The 24,459-nt window shown below is 44.2% G+C and overlaps 1 long non-coding RNA gene across 1 annotated transcript in view; it reads right to left on the reverse strand.

The window, feature by feature from the left end:
- Positions 1-23,516, reverse strand: part of LOC126519203 (uncharacterized) — a 31,405-nt gene extending 7,889 nt beyond the window's left edge. Inside the window, exons 1-2 of the long non-coding RNA XR_011890556.1 lie at positions 23,410-23,516; positions 18,560-18,628 (exon numbers count right to left, since the gene is read on the reverse strand). This is a non-coding gene — a long non-coding RNA (uncharacterized lncRNA). The remainder of the gene's footprint in view (positions 1-18,559; positions 18,629-23,409) is intronic.
- Between the last annotated feature and the right edge of the window lie 943 nt (positions 23,517-24,459).

A 24,459-nucleotide genomic window follows, 5' to 3' on the forward strand; every position in this document is an offset into this window, starting at 1 on the left:
CGACCGATAACTGTAGAAGCGTCATTCAAAACAAGTAATTGTTCTCCACTTCCGGCGGCGGCGTTTTCTCTACTTCCTTTTTAAATAAAAAGATGTTGATCCATAAATATTCTCATAAACAACGGTTAACTTTTTTATTATTCGCTTTTGCTTGCAGTTTGGTTGTTGCCATGGCTCTCTCCCTTCGTAGATCGCTTAATTTCTCAACTCCTTGCGATTTTTGTTTCCGGTTGCCAATTTTGCACGAAAAGTGCTATACAATTAGGGAAAAACAGACGAGGTAACGGGCGACAGTCATCTTGCTTATGGGTTTAAGGGTCATTGCAGGGTTTCATGATGGACGCTCTTTCACATTATTTTATTTCCCGACCTTATATAACCCATATCACGTGTATATGGTTCCGGGCATCTGCCAGCGTCGCGGCGAGCCGTAACTCAAGGAAATAATGAAGCAAAGGGAGAAGTTAAACGCAATTAGCGTTTTCTCCGGCAGCAACTCGTTCCATGAGAGTACAGACCAGCTGAGTAACAGCCGCATCCTTCTCCAGGTCCCAGGATCAGCCTAAACAAAGAAGGTTGAACTAACAAAATCAACAGCTATGCGCGTGACGGTTGAATAGATGGTGACAACTGAACGCATCTCGAGTTAATCGCGCGGGTGCGGAATCTATGAGAAAACTGTCCTGCACATTACAAGAGATGCCGATAACTACCGCCATCTAAAAGGAGTGAAGGCTGCATAATGCTGACCGATGAACAGCTGCCAAGTCTCAACATTGATCTGGCGGCGCTTTAGAAATGTGTGAGCCGTGGTGGCGTGGGTGGGGAGGGGGGGGGGGGGGGGGTATGCCACGTGATTTCGGGGGGGGGGGCCCCCGGGCCCCCCCCTGGGTACGTGCCTGATTGCGACATTGAAGAGGATGGGGGAGATGACCGACCCTTGAGGAGTTCCCTTGTTTGGGGTGCGAAACTTCTCTGATCTGACTGCTCCCAGGCCGATTGTTGCTGTCCGGTTAGAGAGGAAGGCCTTGACGTAGCCATGAATCCTTCTGCCACAGTTCAGGCTATCCATTCCTGTGAGGATGGCTTCGTGACTGACATTGTCGAAGGCTCCTTTAATGTCCAGTGCCATGATGACATGTTCGCTGTTCCGTGGGACGTTGCTGAGCACCTCCTCCTTGAGCTGGAGGAGCACGTCTTGCGGCGATAATTTAGCGCGGAATCCAAACATGCTGGGGGGGTACAGCTCGTTGTCCTCCATATAAATTTGTAGCCTCATTGTAACCACCCGCTCGTACAGCTTGCCTAAGCATGACGTGAGAGAGATTGGTCTAAGATTTTCTACTTGCAGTTTTTTGCCAGGTTTTGGAATCATCACTACCTCCGAATGCTTCCACTCCTCGGGTATTGTCTCTTCCGCCCAGTGCTTGTTGAGATAGTCAGTAAGTTCGACTAATAGCTCATCACTGAGGTTGCGAATCAGAGCGTTCTTTATCTTGTCTGCGCCTGCAGCAAAATAGAAACCCTAAATAGAAACCAAAATAGAAACCCTAAACACACATTTACAAACATAGCTAAATTCGTGGCGGCGACGGCGGTATAATATAGGGTACAATAATCAATTACAAAAGATCAAGCACGGGATTACGCCGCAACTCCAATTTCCCTCTCTCATTCATGAACGCGCACTTCCACTTTTTCGCGCGTCTTTCGCGGAGCACCGGTGGCGAAAGTTGTCGCCGCTGCATCCGGAATACCGGCGCCACCCTTCCGCCTTAATCAGAGTGAGCCTGCCTGAGTACAGTTGTGATGAGTCTGAGTCCTAATCACCTGCACGCAATAGAAATATATATATATATATGTATAATTTGTGAGTGAGCCTGTGTGAGCTCCCATTATTTTGTCGATCTATCGTCAAGCGCCTAAAAGCAAAACCGTGTGGCTCACATTGACATTATTGATGACACAATGTAATCAGTGCTGGAGATTAATCTCACTGGTCAAGAAAATAGTTTATTTTCAGTTGTAGAAAAAGGAAGGTAAGAGAAGGATGATAGCCTTTTCAGCGTGAGGGTGAGGTATAACGGTTAATTTTCAACATGAAATGCTTTTACCTCCCGATGTCGGCGACCTTTAAATGAATTTCAGCCAAAAGATAGAGCCGTTATCCGACCACTAAAACGAGAACATTCGGGCAAGTTGCGAGAACAAAACGAGATCATTTGAGCAACCAGTCAAAACTTCAGAAAATCTGGTCTCTGGCGCCCAACTTTTTGTGTAGAACCGCACTACATAGGGTAGTTACTGCCCAAAGAATTTGCAAAAAATTATTCCGAGTTCTTCCTAATGTTTGTTCGCAATGTCACTCAAGCTGTAAACTTATAGTACACCGAAGCTTTATTTTTATTTTTTTGATAACATACTGCAGACTACACATCGGTACTAGCAGGAAGGACACTCAATCATACAAAGCAAATAAGAAACACGGATTTAATAGAAGGAAGAAACGCAAATATAGCAATATAAATACTATACAATATATATATATATATATATATATATCTATATATATATATATATATTTCATTTCATTTCATTTATTGATAATGTGAATCCCATCAGGGATTGTAACAGGAAGGGCTGTATGTGATACATAGCAACATGGTATAAGGTGTTACTAAATCTTATACAGTAGAAAACATGGGCATATAACCATTTGATTACGTGATTATACAAGAGAATATTTAGAATGGAGAGATTATGACAACAATAATTGCAGTTACAGGGTCAGTATTAAGGTAATAACAGTCACGCAACAATCAAGGTTACAATAATTCCAACAAGAAAAGAAATGTATTGCATCATTGCCGTAATTATAGTCAAGCACAAACACCGTTAAAATAACAAGGCAACAAGGAACTACGTATGTAATGTGAAGAATTATTGCTGCAATGCGTATAGTTGATCCGCAATCAGGGTACCAAACGTATCTAAGGATGAGCTGTCAGTGTTACTTGTGTTAAGTTTATTCCATTCGCGTGTCGTCCTTGGAAAAAATGAGTATTTGAAAATATCAGTGCGGAATGAAAATTCGCTTAATGTGTGTGTGTGTGTTTATAACGAGTTAATCTATTTGAGGACGTTGATATGTATTTCATAACAGGCAGTTTAAGTTGATTGTGTATTAACAGATACATGATTTTTAGTCTAGCAAGCTTGGCTCTGTTATGCATGCTTAGAAGTTCTGCCCGTTTCAGTAATGCTGTTGGTGAGTCTGTGATGGAGTGTTTATTATATATGTATCTCAGCGCTTTTCGCTGTACCCCTTCAAGTTTTTTAATCAGCTTGTTAGCAAACGGGAACCAAACGGTGTGGGCGTACTCTAGAACCGGTCTTATAAGTGTTTTATATGCGAGTAACTTTGTTTCAGATGGTGCTAGTTTTAGACGTCTGTTAATGAAGAATAGCTGTCTTATTGCGGTTGATGTGATATTGTTAACATGAGAATCCCACCTGAAGTCAGATGTTAGTGTCACACCAAGGTACTTATGCTCATGAACAGATGCAAGAGGAATGTTGTTAACGGTGTACTGGAAGGCTGATTGTATGTTTTTTTCTGGTTATAGATAATAGAACAGACTTTTTTAGATTTATGTCTATCTGCCAGTCCTTGCACCACTGGGAAACTGCTGTTATGGCGTTATTTAAGGTTCTATGGTCATCTAGGCAGTTAATTTCCTGGAAAAGAACGCAGTCATCTGCAAAACGTCTGATATTCTGTGAAGCATATGCTGGTAAGTCATTAATAAAGATTAAGAATAATACTGGGGCTAAGACACTTCCCTGGGGTACTCCTGATGTAACGTTAGTTGTCGCTGACCTCTCGTTGTTATATTTCAACAAATTGTCTGCGATTACTAAGATAGTTTTTAATCCAATCAAGGATAGGGCCGCTTCCCAAAGTTAGTTCTAGTTTTGCAAGAAGTTTAGTGTTTGACACGCGGTCAAACGCCTTCGAGAAGCCTAGAAATATGAGGTCTATTTGTTTCTGGTTATCAATGCTCTTGGATATGTCATGTGTTAATTCAATTAATTGCGTAATAGTAGAAAGGCCTTTACGAAAGCCGTACTGAAACGGGGTTAAGATATCATTTACTTCTAGATAAGCATTTACGTGTTTTAAATTAATATGTTCTAATAACTTGCATACTGTACTGGTTAATGATATGGGTCTGTAGTTTGAAGGATCAGATTTATTTCCTGATTTGTGTATTGGTGTTATTTTGGCAGTTTTCCATTCCGTAGGAAGGGTGTAGGTGGATAATGATTTGTTAAAAAGGAGGATTAGGAATTTGTGTAACAGGGAACATATTAGTAACGCACTTCACTAGGACTGTTTTAGTACATCGCGGGTCGGCAGTTCCAATCAGACACTGTTCTTGGGAAGAGAGAAACTTTGTACGTATCTGTTCTGACAAATATTGACAACCATTTGTTATTTCAAATAGCGATGTTCAAAAGGCAGATACAAGGTACCATATACTTCATTGTTATCTTTTGGTGTTGAGAAATGGTTGCCTGTGGTAATGGCGGTGGGGCTGCAGCAGGCGGGGTTAGCCTGAGCCTACTATATGAGTGCCACTATTCTGTCGAAGGTTCCCTGTGCTCCGTTGAATGCCAGCGGTCCGTGAGTTCCGAGGCTCGGGTTCTGCGTCACCTCGATAGATGGCACCACGCGGCGTGGTGCCTCATTCAGGCCATTTTCTTCTTCTAACTGGACCGCATGCTCTGTATTCCTGGCGCCTTTCACTGGCTAGCGTGCCGCTTCCAGCCGGCTTCCTTATTCTAGCTGGGCTGCGTCCATATCGACGAGTGCACAGAATGGCGCGGTGCGGTTTGCCGTCGCAAAAATGCCCTACATCCACTTTAAGATTGTGGCTTGTGTCATCTTCAACAATACGTTTTACCGGTTGCCATTTCAACCTTACATCTACTCTCGATTGCGCGAAAGCGAGTAATCTTTTTCAAAAAGTTAGAACGATGGTGAGGGAGGGTGTTCAATTTGTTCAAACTGCCGGTGAGTGTGAGGTGAGGCCACTACTTGCATTATGAGAACGCAGGAGGAAAACAAGGAATGAGCGCATTTTCCCACCTCTGGTGACGACACCGCAATCGTTACAATCGGATAACGACCATGGAGAGACCACGACGGCGTGAGAACGACTCGATGACAACGACAAAATGAAGACAATGGCATGAGCACGAAAAAATTAAGACGGCACCTCGACGGTGGCAGCCTCATGACGACAATACGACAACGCAGCCACGACGATTGTGTGAAGACGGAGAAAGGCTGACGTCGACATGCCAACAAAGGAATGACGACAATGGCATTAAGGCCATAAATGACGACGATGGCATATCGATGATGGTGTATTAATGCTGGAGCTCGCGTCCGTGTTTACATACGTCACTGCCGCCTTGGGCACCCTCAGTTTGCACAATTTCCGATGCTTGTTTCCACGAGGTCCGGCAAGAGCCAACCGTGAAGGAGAGCCGCCAACAGAGAGCAAGCATCCAAAACCGAAATTATTAAGCGTACCTTCAAGAATGATTAGGTACAAAAACATATAGAAAACAACGTCGATAATCTTTCACGTATATTAAACTGGTGAAGTCTGCAGACGGTATTTGCGCGCACCCAGGTAAATTTATACATTACCGGCCTAAAGAGAAAGCGTAAGTTCGAAGTCTCCGGTCTAAATATATGGGAAGGGAGAAAAAATTGATCTCGGCAAAACGCGACGCCGAATTTGATGAGCTTCTTGCATTTCAATACAAAAGTTAAATTCTAGTCTCTGGAATACGCAGAGGTATAGTTTGCGTTGTATTTTTTTTTCTATAAACACAAGGTGTTTGCGAACCTCAGGCGCTTTGAGTATATATCTCTATCTGGCCTCGAATGCCGCGAAGTTTGCTGTCTCTACCCACTTGAGCCGCACGGGTTTATGCTCATGTTTGCGCTGCCGGGGTGGTCGTGGCGCAGTCGTCATTTGAGTTCCGTCATCCTACCCTTCCCCCTGATTGTCGCGTATTATCTGCGCCGAGCCAAGTATTAAAAATATCCGGAACGGTCGGCTGCCGGACACAGGGTGGTTATTGGATCCGTACGAAGAGCGGTTCAAAACCAATCCAAACTAATCGACTCCTGACGTTCACAACGAAGTCCTTGGGAGTCCGCAGCTTTGCCAAGAAGTGCGTTAACTAGGGCATTGCTTTCGTGACGGTTTTCCTCGGCAGCTTGATAATGGCGTACTCCTGAGGTACTACTGGTGGCAGAGGAAGAGGGAACATGTTCGAACTGATCGAGCAGCTAGGCTAGTTCACGTTCTTTCTGGACCTCACCACGTGCGAACTCCGCAATTAGCGCCTTATCTAAGTCACTGAGAGCGCGAACCAGCCGGTCGAGGCGCAGGGTCGATGCCATTGCCGGCTACCTGGAACATGCTTCGCATAACTTCGTTTCAAAGAGTGCGTGGATTCGGCATATATGTTTATAATTATTTAATACTGTGAACTTTAAAAAAGTGTCACGTTTACGATCCTGTAACTCAGCAAAGACATATATTAACAGAATTCTATAAACGGTACCTTAACAGGTGTTTAGGCGGAAGAAATTTGTATATTACACACTTCTCTCGAAAGTACGATTATTATGTAAGACGGGCTTCAGCAAAATCGTTGAAGATATTGTAACAAATAAAGTAAACTGTAAAAGATATATGAGAATTTGTTCCCGCTGTAGATGCCCGATAGGCTGCCTTTTAAAAAACTGCGATACCTGGTTTAGGTGCCGAGTTGCAGATTTCTTTTCATAGAGAAAGGATTACAGAACTTACCAATTCAGGCCACATTTTCGAATAATTTACATGCCCCAAATCAAAATTCCGTTTGCTGCAATCACTGACATTTACCTTTATTAAGATAGGTCAAGATAGATATTAAGATAGGTCAAGAGGATATCCAACAAAAGCATTTGTGCGTTTTACCTGTATTTTAATAGGCACCATCGGTAGTGCGCTCCAGCTAATGCTTCCTCTTAAAAATTCCGGCGTTATGTTTTAAACATTTTACGGCACCTGAAGCAAAGATTAGCTTGGGTAGCACGCTCAGAAGTGAGTACTGTTTAGGGCATCAATATTAGCTGCAGTCTGCATCATCTCTGTCAGGAAGTAGCTGTTAAAGAACTTTGCGAAAAAAGCATAGAAAGTTACTACGTCTCTTTGCCGTGCTGCGCGCTGCTCGACGGAACACGGACAAAAGGCAAACGCGTCTTGGTCAAGTTTTCTGCCCTGCTAAAATTCGTAATAGTACACGCGCAGCACGCATCTAGACTATTGCAACGTTCGTGGTTCATAGACTCAATATTTGGTTTTTCGCACTATACCAATTTATTTCAATTTTCTTTTTTGCGTCCCACTTCCTTTGCACAGCCTAAACTAAATATACAGTCAATAATGACAGTTTAGTCCTACGAAATGTCTAATCGCAAATAATTTCTCGAAGTGTGCTATCCACCAAAACACAGTGTGCCTTCTTAACCAGTCGTTCGTCTAGTGATTGTACATGTCAATTTTGTTTTTAAGAAGCCGGCTAAAGATATTGCCATCGAAATAATTGTTGAGTTGAATATTCTCAATCAGCGATAGCTTTTGTTGCAGTTCTGCTGAATTATCCTGCATATGTTATTGAGGTACACACCTTTACTGCAAATTAACCGACATAGTTAATGCATTCGGTCGGCACCAACCAGCATCTCATTTATGAAGTGACTTCGGCAGTATATTTCAGTGCAATGACCTTATAAACGATGCAGCCAACTCCAAAACCTCAATTGCAAACATGTTGTCAATATGCAAGGCGTAATGCCGTACATGTGTGCTCCGAAACGCGGCAGTATTAAGATATTTTAAACACTACCTGCGTCATTTGCTGTGCACTCTGCGCGCCTGTTGTCGGTGACGCCACGAGGACAAATTTTTTTGAAACGCGATAAGGCGCATATAGTCCACACGCATTGTCCCCGTTCTTACCCTACAGTGAAACTCTCAGCCCTCTCTGCCTTTGCATCTGTTCTTGCTCCTGTGAAACCTTCATCACTTCCCAGTCCTTTAAAGTTGTCTGTAAAAATGAGAGGCACAAAAAGATCGCCAAATGCAAGGACCATGCAAGACTGCTGCTGTAGTTACGAGGAATGAATGCTGACATTGCAGCACTGGTTAATCAATCTGACATCAATTTGAGTCGTCAATTTGAGTACCGACAAACAGTGGGGCCCACCATATTAAGCGAAATCGTGGAGTAAACATAGCAGCACCCGGAAGTCGACCTGTGTGAGTACGGAAACCGCAAGTACCTATTTGCGTACTATATTTCTCTTGCTGAAACTGCCCGGAAGTTCAGTGTCTGTCTCAGACAACACCTGCAGCTGCAGTGGCCAGACTTTCGATCATATTCGCCTACCATGATATTGCTCTGGGTGTGTGCATGGATGAGCGCCCCTAGTTCGTATCTCCTTGTTTGAAGGTATCCACAGATAAGCGTGATTTTATTCGTGCCATTCTGAGACCACGGTGTTTCTCATCCAGTGGCTTGGATGCAAAAGGCGTTCATGTGGTTAAACGCATGTTGAAGAAGAGTGAGCACGCTAGTAAAGACTTGTGGTTGGGACAACTGAACTACCTAACAGTCACACTGAAAGATGGACGTGCACTAATAGAGCTGCTCAAAGAAAATTGGCTTCTCAGTATACTGCTGGACCTTCCCGCCAGCATGAGAGGCTTTGTGCGGAAGCACCCACAGAACTATAGGCATGGCCTACTTCTTATTTTATTTATTTATTTATTTATTTATTTATTTATTTATTTATTTATTCATTCATTTAATCTCAGGGCCTTTGGAGCGTTACAGAGGGGGTGGGTACATGGTTGAAGAGAATCTAAAGTTGCGTATGAAATCGAGAAAAAAATAACAGAAAAACAAAGCACACACAAACAGAAAGCACATTGTGCAGGACTTTAAAAATTCGCTGTGGCTTAGCTCCAGTTAAACCTTGTTGAATTGCAAAAGCAATTCAACACCGCTTGTAGTTCTGCCTGCAGTGAAACTTGATGTTGGATTGGACTTGATTTAACTCGGACTTGCTTTGTTTAATTCGGTCACCTTCTAAAGCGGCTCGCTTAGCTGCTTCGGCTTCTCGTCGTTTTCGCAATAGTTCTTCTCGTTGTTCCTCTTTTTCCTAGGCACGTTGCAACCTCTTTCTCTCATTCTTCCTAGCTTGCTTTGCTTGTGCCTTACAATTTAAATGTTCCGAAGCAGTAGAGCAACTAGATTCAGATATAGACTCTTCGTCGGTAACTTCCATGGCGAGACTGATCAACCAACGCGTAGCGCACCGCTATATATCCCAGTGAAGCCGCCACGGAGCGAGTGCAAGGCGAGGAGGTCGTCATATCAACGGAGAGACCGCGGCGCCGGCTCGGGGGCCACAGCACACGCGACGAGCGGCTCCCTTCTAGCTGCGGCATGGAGCAAGGTGATGTCACGCGTCGTCATAGCAACGGAGAGAGCTGACGTAACACCACCTGCTAAGCGCAGCTCCGGATTTGGGGGGGGGGGGGCACAGCATACGCGACCAGCGGTTAGACCTGGCGTAGTATTGCTTTCGCAATAAAAAAAGCATTCAATGTAAAGGTAAGCTGACGTGTTTAAGCTACCAACGCAGCAAAGTTTTCATCGCGCCTTTGAATGCCACATGCTAATGCTACATGAACAAGGTGCGTGAAGATACAGCAAGTAGGTTGGTGGGGACCTAGGGCTGAAGTATACAGCTCCCTGATCCCATGTGCATACAGGGTTCGCACGGAAGGAGGTCATCACTATCGAAGAAACCCACAACACAGTTAAAAACAAATGACCGCTTTGAGCATGTATTGATCGATAAATTTTATCTCATGTCCACTTCAAGCCTACCAATCGTTCCGTTAAACCTAGCAGCAGCCGTGCTTCACCTACGTCTGCACCGTCAGGGACACCCTATGTGAAAACTAAGGAAGAGTCAAACCACATCTCTACTGCGCCACCAAACTCCTAACATGCGACCCCGGCCATTCGATGCTCTGCAAGCGTACGAAGACATGCAATGAACCTGCGGGACTATAAGAGCTCTGCCTTGAACAGTCCTCTCAGGGACGGAAGATGTACCGGCGGGGACCCGGAAATCGTGTAGGCACCTGGCAAGACTGCACATGGAGTTATTAAACAGACCACTCCCAATAAAGTGTGAATTATTTTTTCATGTTTGCTACACCGTCTGCGTGTGGACATTGTTTCCAAGTGAAATAGTGAAAGAAGCTGTCAATTTCTTTGGTCCGTGGCGAGAAGCGCTGATATTGATAATGTGGCAATTGGGTTGCGATAGAATGCCTATTATTAAAAAAAAGATTATGAGGTTTTACATGTCAAAACCACATTCTGAATAAGAGGCACGCCGTAGAAATTCCAGAAATTTCGACCATCTGGCGTTATTTAACGTGCAGCTAAACCTAAGTAAACGAGAGTTTTCGCATTTGACTCCCATCGAAATGCGGCCGCCGTGGCCGGCAATCGATCGCGCGACCTCGTGCTCAGTAGTCCAAAGCCATAGGCACTGATCAACCATGGCGGTTAATAACTATCATTGAAGGAAACCAAAATAAACATTCGACAAGAGTACTTACGCTATGCAAGAAGACCATTAAAATGGCTTGAGCACTCAGGGATAATAACATGCTTCCAATATATATAGCGGAAACGGCGCGGTCCCTCAGTCCACGCCAGGAGACCCCAGACCTGGCCAGCCGCGCCCAACAGCGCCCAACCGAGCCTCGAACCACCGCTCGTGCTCACGAGTCACATTGTCCTCCACTTTTCCGAGAGCTGGCAACGATTCCCGTGTTCCCACAATATATGTATATAGAACGTTTATCCGTTGCGCTAGCCCTTAAAACTCCCAAGTTGATAGTACACCAGTGTGACAAGAGCTGACATATTGTTGCTTACATATCAGTGCTCCATACCTTCCTTAGGCATTTTGCTACACCATTACATATATCAACGTAATAACGTTAAGAATCCCTTGTCGCAGAAAATTTGTTGTCGGCGTCGTACGTCGCTTCCGCACAAATATATTTAAACCACGCGTACCCAGGCCCCCCAGGTGACGCAAGAAATTTATTAAACTAATCGAATTTCTGAAGCTAAAACACGCGGATAAATCGTAAACTACGACTTACACACAACCTGCAGACGTGATTGCTCTCGGATTATAATTTGACTATAAGAGAAAACATAAATCTATTACGCGAAAACTCAAAAGTCAAACAAACCACTTTTGCAGTGTTTGTACAATACAAAGACCACCGCTAGCATCCCCCATTTACGCAGCGCCGGCGCATGAATATCCCGGAGTCCACGTAGCCGCGCGCCCGCTTTCTTGAAACACTTCCAGATGGCGCTCGCCTCCGCCGCATCCCGGCCCACGCAATTGGCCGCGTTTCTACCAGAAAGCCCGCCTTCGTGCATAGCGTTCGCTGTGAGCGTTTCCCGGTACGCAGTACGGTTACATGCGCTGTAGTTCCCGGCAAGCGCCAGAAGCAGTCAGGGATCTGTCAATGCTATCTCGTTCAGCTCTTCAAGGCGAAGCTTAAGCTTCCTCCAAATATTTTGTATCAGTTTTGTATCAAAAACAGTCTCCTAGCCCAGAAACAAATACCATGAAACAAACCACCGACAGCGCATGCCTTTAAGGTTATATCTTCTGAGACTGAAATATGAAAAGTGCGAAACAATAATAGGGGATCGGCGGACGCAAGAGGCCGCGTTTCTGTCAGAAAGCCCACCATCGTGCATACATTTCGCTGGCAGCGTTTCCCGGTAAACATTAAGGTTACATACGCTGCCTTTGCCAGTAATCGTGAAAAGCTGTCCGGGATCTTTGAATGCTATCGCGTTACACACTTAAAGGCTAAGCTTAAGTGCCCTCCAATTTTTTTTTCCACACGGCAATGTTTCCGTCGTTTTGCTCAAAGCGAAGCTTTTTGTGGCCTCCTACTTTCGCGCTGCTGCTGGCTAGCTGTTTTCTTGCTATATAATCACGATTGGAGACACGGCACTCTGATTGTGAAAGCTCTGCATGTGATTAATCCGGCGTTATCATGCCGTCAAGGTCGTTCTATGGTCCTCGCTCTCTCTTAGTAACACCGCTATTATAAAATTGTCAGCCGCCGCGGTGGCTTAGCTGCTATGGTGTTCCGCTGCTAACCACGAGGTCGCAGTATCAAATCACGGCCGCGGCGGCCGAATTTCGATGGGGGCGAAGTGCAAGAAAGCCCGTCCTTTGTGCCCTGGGGGCACGGTAAAGATCCCCTCCTTAGGTGTGCCTCCAAACGACATCGTGGTATTCGCAGGCAAAAACCAAGAATTCTTTTAATAGTCGTCATGGCAATGGGTTGCACTTCGAGAAGTCATAAATCCGTCATTTTCACACCACCGTCGTTATTCTAGAGTCTTTATTATATGATCATCATGCCGTTTAACATCAGCGTCATTATGGTACTGCCTTCATTGTAGCGTCGTAATGCCTCTGAGTGCATTCCACCGGTTTTATTCCTCCGTCGTAATATTATCGCCATCATTCCGGTGTAGGCATCACGTTATCTTCACGTCACTGCTGCGACGCTGCCATCGTATCGGCGTCGCCATCGTAGCATTGTCGTCACTCCAGCGTCGTCAAACCATGATTATTCTCTCCATCAAAGATTAATAAAAACTGCGCTCAGACCAATTCTGTATTGTACGTGGCAACCCCAAATACTTTATAGAGCCCTACCATGTCCCCAGAATGCTACGGTAGTTGACTGGCTAACACGGCAACCGATCCACAAAAAAGCTACTGTGCACGCTTAATGCATATAACCACGACAAAAACGAAACTACGCTTATATTATGACAATGCGAGAGAAGGCAAAATAGCTGCTAACCGATCCTTCAGGTATTAATGCGTTAGCATTGTTAGGGTACTTGCCACATATTCCGGGGGCTAAATATCCCTCTGACTATGCATGGTTGTGTGTAAATCTGTCTGTTTCACCGCCTACCGGAGCAACAGGGTAGTCAATGGTCGAATGCGTAGCGCACCGGGCTCCTGTGCTGAGATAAAAGTGTTCGGAACAAAACGACCGAGGAACTTGGGTCAGTGCGTATGCATCAATGTGCACATCTGCGCCACTCTATACAGGGCCCTCGCCAGGTCTGCCATTTTGAGTTGACAAGCGCCGTCCAGACAATGCGCCCTAACGATCGTGTCTGCTATGTATTACATCGCTACGCGCCGCGGAAAGAGCTGAAGTTTAAAACCGAACGCCGCTTGCCTTTCTCGTCGCAGGCGCCGCGCCTCCAGCCGGAGAGTCCACGTATATCGCACAGCTGCGCCTACGTAGATCGCACTGCTGTGACGTCGCTCGTAGTGACACGAGACTTCAAGAATTATTCAAGGCAACATCTGTTACTTGCGTAACCTATTGCTTCAATAAACGAATTAAAGTTTAAAGAAATAACATGACACACAAACCGAAAATCTGCGTGTTCTTGTTTTACTTTGCAGTGCAGCAAGAGACATGCGCTCCCATTGTGTGTGCTTGTTCCCACGTCGCGGAGTCGCGCGCAGTGACAACGAAAGTATGTGATTTTCTACCGTGTTCCAGCGCGCGATCATCGTCTATGAACCGCTTGTGTTTGCCTAAGTATATCAATGACTTCTACCGCTAGTCAGGTGTTCTCGTGCACAGCGAGCAAAATGCTGCGCTGCGCGAAATGAGACAACACGCAACAGCTCGCTCGTGGAGCCATCAGCGAGGGGAAAAAAAATGAAGCGAGGAAAAAAACGACAGTGAAAAAAAATTAAGAAGGGGCCCGTGAAGTATGCGTCGCGCGATCATCGAGCTCCGGTATGGGAGAACGCGGGGAACGAATTTTGCTTGCGGAGCCTAGGCGGGGCAAGTGGAGCGAGCGTCTCTCTTGGCAGTGGCCCTCGCCTCCTGATATCATGCGTTCGCGGCACTGCAATATTTCTATATCGGTTATTATTCAACTAATTTGAAAAATTCTTGCTGAAAAACGCTCCCTAGAGGGCAAGTAACAACTTCCAGTGCATAACCGAAATTTACTATGTGGCCTGGTGAGGCGCCCTTTAACGAACCTATTTCAATCAGTGAAAAGTCACTGCAAATGCGAGACGGGGTTGGTACCATTCAGAAATCAAACACTTTGACGCGGACTTGGAGCATTGAGTATTTGCCACTTGGTCTGCACTGGTCTTCAATGAACCGCTGTGATGCCAATTTGGGTAGCAAGGTATGTGCCACTGGGAATGAGTCGCTCTACCATGAGAAAAAAGATCCTTTAAATTCACCGATGCTTGGTGCAATGGAAACGACGTTCCAGGCGTTTCTAAAGGGCAGCAACTCGATGCCATAAGTGCTTGGGATATGTGTAGCCTTTCAATGAACGTATTTCATGCCATTAGTTTAGCCAGCTGCGCCATGAATTCACTGCGTATGCGCCGACCTTTACAGAACCTCTTGACAACTTGAGTCACTCATTAGCTGCAGCTAGGCGTGTGGAAAGCAAGGGAACAATTCTCGGCATTCGTTGCAGGAGGAGTTAGAGGAGTTTGAGGACTTCGAGAAGCACACGAGGAGTTCCAGGCAGCGCCACTAGATGGTGCAGCCCGTGCACAAAGAAGCACAATAGAGGAGCCTGTTTGCCGCATGACTCGTTTCTCAGCGTTCGCACGCAATGGCGCGCCATGTATTTCAGAGAGCATGGCCAGGCATCACGGCGGGGTCCTGAAGGTGTCGCTAACAGGAATCGAGTATTCTTAAGGAAGCGCGAAAGACGTGTCCTTCTGCAGCCCACTCCTCACACGTAACTTCTTTCGACGTTGTGAATACGTTGTGACCCAATGTTAGAGTTAGTTGAGCATTCTTTATAAATAGAAAACCTGGTTTACTTATAGTTATTCAGTAAAAAAAAATAAAGAGTACGGTCGTTTCGCTTTCCCGATGGCGTCAAGCTGTAAGTCGGAATGTTTACTCAGACGTTGGAACCCTTCTGCTAAATTCAGAATTGTTGAGAAGCGTACTGGGCATGGTTCGCGAAGGATGCTCCAGTTTAACAGTGTTCAGCCACGGAATCGCTTGGCTGGTTGTAGACTTACTGTGCATTGATAAGGGTGGATTTGTGGCAGCGAAGGCGAGAACAGGATGAAGATTGGCGGAATCGGACTGTTAGTGCGACGTTTTTCGATTTCACTGTACGTCAGTCATCCCCCATCCCCTACATCTCGGGACCTTTTATGTATGCTACAGGTTTAAAAAAAGCTATCAACAAGTTCAAATATCGCACTGTCGCTGTTTCTGTTCAGGATCATGAGAGATTCTATTCACACTCGCAGCATTCTTTATTGTACCATAAAAATTGTTTCTACTCATCAATAAAATCAGGTGATCGCAGCAATTTACGTTTAATTTTAGAAGGTACTATGTGGTTCTTCTTTTACATTCAAGAAAAGAAACAAATTTAGTTTTTGTATCGGAATAAAAATATCGCCTAGAGAGACAACAGCTACACATTACCAAAATTTGTATGAATATTAAAAAAAACTCGTTTTACGATGGTGACCTACCTCTATTATTTTGATTTCCTGCACTGCTTAATGTGCACATGAGCTTGAATTTCAATAACTGATACCTTATCGGAGCCTTACACATAAATACAATCTGTTAGAAAGGCTGCGATAGGGGGCTAGTTGGTCAAACATCACTGACTAGACGCTCTGCTTAATGTTTAGCGAAGCGCTGATTTGGAACAACAAGAGGAACGAGGTGAAGCTCGAACTCACAGCTGGTTTATTTTCATGTGAAACACATTTCTCCAAGTGCAACAACTTTACTCCAGGCGGGTAGGCATGCGGTCAGGTGTGGTATCTCACCACTTTGGGGTGTCAGATCCTTGTGGTACTTCAGAATATCTCACCGCTTTCGTGAGTCATTTCTGTTGATGGCGTTGTCAAGATGCCACAGAGGTGGCCGTGTATGTGAAACTGGGTATATGCACTGGTGCCACAGGATGATTATATTCTCAAAGCTTTTTAATCATTTTCTAGGCATATCCACACTATCTATGAGTAAATGATCAAGAAGGTGATCTTTCCACATAAGTCAGGTAACAAACCCACGCCCACTTACAGTCGCACTTTCATGGCTGGTACACGGTTCCTTGAGTATAATTTATTCCTCACCTCAGCAGAGCATAAATATCCCAAAAGTGTTGCATGTGATGCGTAATTACAGCTTCTTTCGCCCATAAGTTACATCGAGTTTCAGATTGTTCTTCGTTTGTCTAATGTATTTTTTTCGCCAGACGTTTGACACAGTTTGTCATAAACATTGTTGTAAAAACAAGCAACCTAAATATCGATCCTAAAAGGCTACACTTGATTTAGCTTTTTTGCAAATCGCACTCATCGTGTTATAGCTAATGGCTACAGTTTTCCTTTCAGTGATCTTCATTCTGGCCTAACGAAAGGTTCGGTTCTGGGCCCTCTGATTTTTCTCATGTATATTAACGATTAGCGACCTGCCGACTACTCCGTCCTCTAAGATGCGCTTTGCGTTTGTATTCTATTTCTTGCCAAAAAAAAAACTGAAGAAGTCAACGCAATGAACAAATACTTGATCTTGGCTGGATACCTAATGGCTCAACTCTTCGTTACTGTAAGTAAATATTAACAAGTGTAAAATAGACATCTGTCCCGGCTGAATCGCCACCAATATGGCTACCACCTGAACAACATTGTTCTAGGAAGAATTGTACAAATACCTTTGTGTGCACATAACCGCAAACATGTGCCCTCCTTATCGGAGGGCACATGTGAATGATACGAGCGTATCGTCCTACGCTTGTCGCCATTCAGTGCCATTCATACCGCTGTCTTCACGCAGCTGTCGCTATACCATCTTCAACATTTCAGAATCGCCATCTCATTACGTCGGGCTGTCCTCATCATAACCCCGTCGTCTTTCAATTGAGATTAGTCCTTCTTCTTCACCCCATAGTCGTTATTGCGTCTTTGTCATACAGTCGTCCTTATGCCGTTATGATCATGGGCAAGCTTGGTAATCCAGTCCCATAGCAAAGTGATCCGCTACCGCAGACACTGTATATCGCTTACAGACGAAGCAACGTTGATCTTATAATGATGGCTACATTTTTTTTTTATTTACGTGACTTTGCCAAAACAGCGTGTTCCCACATTGCATGAGGACAATGGAATGGCGACGAGTGTACTCTATTGATAGATTGACGATGAAGGCACGACGAGAGGTAAAGAACGATGCCGAAATGACAAGTTCGGAAAGACCACGACGGTTTCAGGACGACGATAGGGAATGAATACAAGACCTCCATGACGCGACGACTACGCTATCACGCTAGTCGGACGAGAAAGCTGAAATGACGTCGATGCAAAAGGGCACACACCTATGGCCTAGGCTATTAAACAGCCTGCACGCGCCACTGAGTCTGCGCAGACGGCAGACGACGACGGTTTGACCAGCGTCAGGAGACTTAGCTGAAATAATGACAATGAACCGACCACCATGGAATCATGACTACGACCTTGTGGTCAAAGCTAGCTAAAAATTTCGGTTACCCAGTAGGCGCAAGAAGATAGATAGATAGATAGATAGATAGATAGATAGATAGATAGATAGATAGATAGATAGATAGATAGATAGATAGATAGATAGATAGATAGATAGATAGATAGATAGATAGATAGATAGATAGATAGATAGATAGATAGATAGATAGATAGATAGATAGATAGATACAGACCGACCAAAAAGTTTACTGTATCCTGTTTCTTCTGTTATACGTAGTTTTTTTGCTCTGTAAATAAGTCGCAGGCTGTTACAGAAAATCACCAGTTGCAAACTCGCGCTTCCCCTTGTCTGTTTTCACGATGCTAACGAGTGCTTGTTACGCCTTAAGCAGTGTCTGTCGTTATGATACTGCATTGTTATTTTTAAGTTCATTATAATCTGATATTTTCTCTTCTTACCATACTGCTAACTAACATCTTGCATACCCATATTTGTATGGAATAATATCTATGTTATAATGTTACCTATCTTCGAGCCCTCCCTGTTATGATGTCCGATGGCAGGGAGAGTATATACAATAATGACAAATAAATGAATTAGGTAGTAAAAAAATGACGTAGAATAAATCTTACTTATATGAAACCTGAATAAAACTAGGGAGAACAGGGGGAAGGCTGGAAATGGAAATTCAAGACAATGAGCAAATGAGCACAAGTTGAAAGCGGGAGCCCGCTTTGTCCAAATAATACAAGAAATAAGATAATTATTGTTTACGTCAAAGAAAAAAGACATACCTGTTCTGGTTCTTTTTCTGGTATAGTGTCTTTGCACGTGTTGTAGAGCCTGCATGCGAAAAACAGGAGCTGCGAAGAGAGTGGTTAAAAATCTCAAGTTTTCCTTTATGACACTCACACATCGACAGCACACTTTTTTTACTTTTGACCCCTTTCGCAGCCATCATTTGTTCGTAGTATAAAAGTAGCGGAATATTGCACCAATGTTGGCTGTAATCCATGAATGTAACAGGAAAGTGCGCTTTAATTTGTAGTTCAAAGAATATAGGGTACTCATGACTTGACGGACAAGCACTTCCCCGATCGACCTATGATATCAAGCTATAGAAACGTCACCGTTGATCAATGTGGTGATGTTGGCTGATTAGCATTGACTTCCATAAGGTTCACCTTGGGCTATGATACCTACCGGCACCAACCTATGTTTTATTTCCTCGCAGCCAAATTGAAGCGAACTACGGGATTTTGTGCATTTCACCTCTGCTGGAGTGCGGCTGCCTGAACTTGCAAAACCGGCACTTGGCTTGGTGAGATCATCATCGTGTTTAGTAAGCTGAGTAGACGCCAAAGAGAAACGGTGAACGCAGATGCGGCCTTAACGTGGGATAGGCCACGAAATTTGCATGTACGAATCTTCCGTAGCGAAGTTTTCAATTATGAATTCGGCTGTGTTGGAGGCCACCGTTTCTTTCAGCATTTATTTTTCGTGGCGGCCTTCATACCTTTCGGTGCCCTCAATACAGTTTCTTACAATAATTACTAGCGGGATGTCTGACGTTTTGATCGTTTAGCTGCCATGGGAACAATGGATAGCACTTCGATTTGTCTCACCTTCGTGGCTGCAGCTTCAGATGTTCCTGTGGCTCTGTTAATTATACGCTTTATATGCATTCCTTGGCAGAAATTTAGAAGCAAGGTATACATTTCTAAACGCAGGGGTCCCCCCTCTATAAGTATTCAAATGGAAACGCGCCAATCATCTCGGCGCATTAGCTTACCCTCAGTAAACTCTTAACGCTGTCCTATGCCGCTTGTCGACACATGCGTCATTGGCAAAATTGCTTCTGTGTACAGGCTCTGTTTTAAGAGTCCTGTATTTGAATCCATCCGAGGGAGAATTTAGGAATGTTTACTTATATTGTTCTAATGCAGTATTCACTTGAAAATTATCCGTTTGCAAAGTCACGAAGCCATTGGAAGCCAGGACGAAGTATAGGCAAATCCATGTACTAACCATCACTCGAATGCAGGCTGAACCACCCTGCTTGCAGCTCCAGCACACAGTAAGGCCAAATTTTCCTCTAGTGTTTATTACATGAAACTCTACAGTGCCCCCGACAGGAATTCTGTACAAAGGTACCGCAATGATTTCTCGTCAGTATGGTGCTCCACGAAATTGTCGACTAGCACATCACACGGTATACCGGTTGCCGAGGCAACAGGTAGCGAGCCTACGCCTGACATTCCAACCGCATCTGTAACCGTCTGCAGCGGGGCCACATACCATCCCGATGGACGAGCGGCTTATGCTGGCCTTGCCGTGACGCCATTTCGTCTTTTTTTTTTCATTTCTCTGATTAGTATGCAAAATAGAAAAATTTGGCCACTTAATAATATTAACATTGCCATTCCTTTGAAGGTGCAGTGAAGGGCCTAGTGCAGTTGTGCTTGTCGGCTATGTAGGAGACTCCCGAATAGGACAGCTTTCGAAGTAGAGTGTGCCATGATTGGTCGTCAGGACATAGCCTCAACTACAGACACAAGATGTGTAATCATGCTAACAGTTGATCACACTTCTTGCTTTCATTGTAGTTTATTCCAAGCCTTGCTTCCTTTTCACTCTCATACGACGCCGTGAGCTAGGTTCGCTGCTACCTCGGTTGCACCCTTACCTAATTGTAAGATCATATTGAGTGAGAAGTCGCGCACGGCCGGCACAGCTGAGTGAATTCCACCCCTGGTCTATATTGTCTTGCCTCAATGGCTGGCGTCCTTGTGAGAATGTAAATTCGTATTGGTGGCGCCTGCTTACCTTTCCTGCTCTCAAGGTTTCACGCGCGAACGAAAACACACTCGCACACTGGACGGTGCACTATGTAAACGCTATCATAACAGGCCCACCGCAACTTCAGGAAGAAATCCACCGTACTGTGTTTTTGCGAATATATTACTGGCACAAAAGAAAGGTGCCCTTTAGCTTATATTATCTACGGCTTGTGCTGTAGTGCTCGCTATCTCTCTGTTATATAACCAAATAAGTAGGGCCCATAGTCTCCCGTCAACGGGAGATTAGCCGCTCTTAGGGCCACAGCCAGAATAACGTGCACACACACACACACACACACACACACACACACACACACACACACACACACACACACACACACACACACACACACTCATATATATATATATATATATATATATATATATATATAGAAACAAAACGTCGAATCACTGGATGCTGCAGTGAATCACGAAAAGGAATAGAAGGACGTATGATAATTTGGCAACTTGAGACACTACAACACTATATTTTCTGGTTTCACACATAGTTGCCTACAAAAGTGCACAAAATGCATGCATCTTTGGGATAACACATGCAGAATTACGAAATAAAGATAAACTGGTAACACAAAAAGAAACTAAGATAAGTCTTCAATGTATCGCGAATAGGTAGCTTCACGCTCAGCTGGCTCATAAAACAGTTTGCTATGGCAATCTAGGGAAAATACGTGGAAGACGAGAGATGGAAATTCAAGGCAGTGAGCAAAAGGAGAAGACGGTAAAAGGAGAGCTAATGTTTCGATAAATGGACATTTTTTTTTTCCAGGCGACATATGAGTTCCTCGGCCCAGTATATATGCGCAGGGTTCTTCTAAAAGGAAGGTGGGGATAAGGCGGGTGTATAAGGCAACGACTGAAAGTGTGTTAGTGGCGAGTGTGTAGAAATTGAAATAAAGGTGCGCTATTCAACGTCGGTGGAGGAATGTGAGGAAGCGCCGTGTGAGCCGACCGCGTGTTTTTTTCCTTGAAGGGGGCGCGACAATTGGGGGAGGGGGTTTATCTGCTCCGCTGGAGGTCAGTGAGCTATCGTGTCTTTGAAAGCGAGGAAAAATGAAGCGCAGAAAATGGTGTTCGTGGAAGAAAAATTACTCAAATAGAATAAAGATATATATATAAATAGAGAAAGGTAGGAAAGAAAACAAAACAAGACACTAAGCAAGTAAATGATAACTAAGTGCGGTGGCCTATAGCTTGAAATTTAGCATAGTGAAAAGATTCTAAAGCTTCTTTTGGAACGCCTATGTCTATTGTTTGCAATGTCTCGAACTCATGGATGTGGTATGGCTCTCTGATTCTCTGTCTCGCGCAGAACGAAAATTTAACTGTAGGATGAAGAGTTTAAGTTTGTCAAAGTTGTGATATGGTTGGTTGATGTGCTCGGCGACAGCTTTTGGAAGGTTTTTAGCAGTGCCCATGTGATGTTCGTTTGATATAACGTTCATTTATTGTCCCTTTTTACCGATACATCGCTTCTTACAGAAGGGACAATCAAGCATAAAAATCACATCAGAACTAGTGCAAGTAAACTCAAGTTTTCACTTGATGTGTAGAACTACTTGCGGTGCTTTTATTTTCATGTTACTTTGTAGGTGCCTGCAGGTTTTGCACACGGGGCGACAACATGCCTTTATTACGGGGAATGCCGATGACTGACTTTGGCGTGCGCTAACATGGCCTTAATGTTTCTATTGTGGCGATAGGTCATCCTTGGCAGCGCTGGGAACGCTCTTCTCAGACGCTCGTTACTTCTTAATATTGGGCGTTATTTTTGTAGGACGTTGTTTACGTTTGAGAGGGCATTCGAATATCTTGTAATACAGGCTGGTGGTCTCTCAGATTCTGGTGTAGGCTGTTTCTCAGCTGATTCCGACTGCTTCTACAATCTTGACGCGTCGTTGTGAGCTATGTCGAGATGAATTGTGGAGAGTTCCTTTCCGATAGTGTTGCTTTATGGTCATTTTGGTGATGCATATAATCGTTGTCATCGGTGCAGATTCTTCTTATTCGTTTTGCTTGTACGACAAAAAGTCATTACTTGCAGTGTCGCGGATGATGAATGTTGTAGTACAGATATTGCTGGCTATGCGTAGGAATCCAGTAAATGTCGTCCTCAGTTTTCCATTTTCTATCTAGACCATCATGTCGGCGAAGCTGACTTGTCTAGGAGAGTGGTGAGCAATGAATTTATTACTTGGTTGAAAGCAGTTGACACGGCTAATTAGGTCGGTTAAAGCGCTTGTGTTGTGCTCCGATATATTAAATATGTTGTCAATGTAACGCAGATAGGTGTGCGGTTTTAAAGGATGTGAGTTTATCAGGTTTCCTTCAAGCTGTCCGTTGAAAATGTTGGCATACGTGGGAGCGAATGATCTTCCAATGATAGTGCCGAAAGTTTGCAGGTAATGAGTAGAATCAAATTCGAAGTACAATTGTGAAACCGTTGGCTCCCACTTTTACCTTGCTCTCGTTTTGCTCATTCTACTGTGGCAAGAATTTTAACCGTAGAAGGGTGGCGACCATCATATGCAGTGCTTCGGGAAAATGCATGCCGCAGTACGACAATATTTGATTTTCTCTTTTTGATCATGCCACATCAAGCAATAATTTGCAACTAAATTTTAAATCGAAAATTGGACAGTTTTAATTGCCCCAGAGAAGACACTACTGGAAATAAAGTGAACTCCAACACTTGTCAAATGGTGCCGCACTGCTAAGTTTACCTGCCGAAAGGGGGGAGGTGGCTTACCCCTCCCTGGCTTTAAGTTGTGAAGGGTTCCACTTACCTTACCAAGTTTCTCAGAGGGAATCATTTTGGCAGCTGCCAATATTTCTTTTGAGCATGCTCGCATTGCTTGGCCAAAGAGAGCCTTTGCTCGAAAGAGACGGGGTCCAAATGCTGATCAGGAATAAGGATAATGGGAGTCATCGGCAATGCAGCATAAATGTAAAGAAATGCATACTGCGTACAAAAAACAGCATTCATGGTATTTGTTCTTTTCTTCTAGTACACACAGTCGAGACGTTTAGTAAACAACATTACAAAAATTTTAAAAGTTCTCAGTTTTCTGCTTCAGTTAATTATCAAAGGTGCCTTAGAGAAAATTTCTTATCGCCATTCCACGCAGTGAATACAAAATAAAATTTAATGCTTTATGTTTCGTTGGCGATTTTATGAAATATGAGTTATGATTGTGAAGTATACGAATAATGCGTCACTTGTCTCTTCTGGCTGAATGTTTTTCGTTAACAATATTTTTAAACGTGAAGACCTGCTGCACTTGCATCCAAAGCATATGAAGTAAGATTCTTCTTTGACAGAAAGTGAAAGCTGGGACATGGTGACTGGACATTAGCAATTCGTAGTTTTGAGGCTAAAGCATCAAATGGCCCGTTGAGCGATAAAGCCCCAGCCTGCAGCAACGAAACGGCATCTAAATTTTCATTGGTTGCCGCGCCATGGCACGACGGAGCCTCGACTGAGCAGAGTGGGGCGAACGAGAACACCTATTGACGGAATGGCGCGCCATTCGTTACGTGAGGGATTCGCCGCGATGCCACATCAGCCTCACTCTTGGAGGCATGTGTTATTCGCGCCTACTTGGTACGCTCAAGCTCTCGCCTGGGTAATCACTAACTTCACCTGGGTAATCGCAATAAAAAATTAATGCATAAAATCAATAAATTCCAAAGGAAACGAGTGGGCAGCAGAAAGTTTTGAACCTACGACGCCACGCTAAGAATCCGGGTGCCTTACCCACTAGGCTAAACTAGCGCCCCCTAGATCGCAAGCCTGGGCCCTCTGCTTTGTGACATGACGCTTTTTGGATCGAAAT

This window comes from Dermacentor andersoni, chromosome 10, assembly GCF_023375885.2.
Source record: "Dermacentor andersoni chromosome 10, qqDerAnde1_hic_scaffold, whole genome shotgun sequence".
NCBI classification, from domain to species: domain Eukaryota; kingdom Metazoa; phylum Arthropoda; class Arachnida; order Ixodida; family Ixodidae; genus Dermacentor; species Dermacentor andersoni.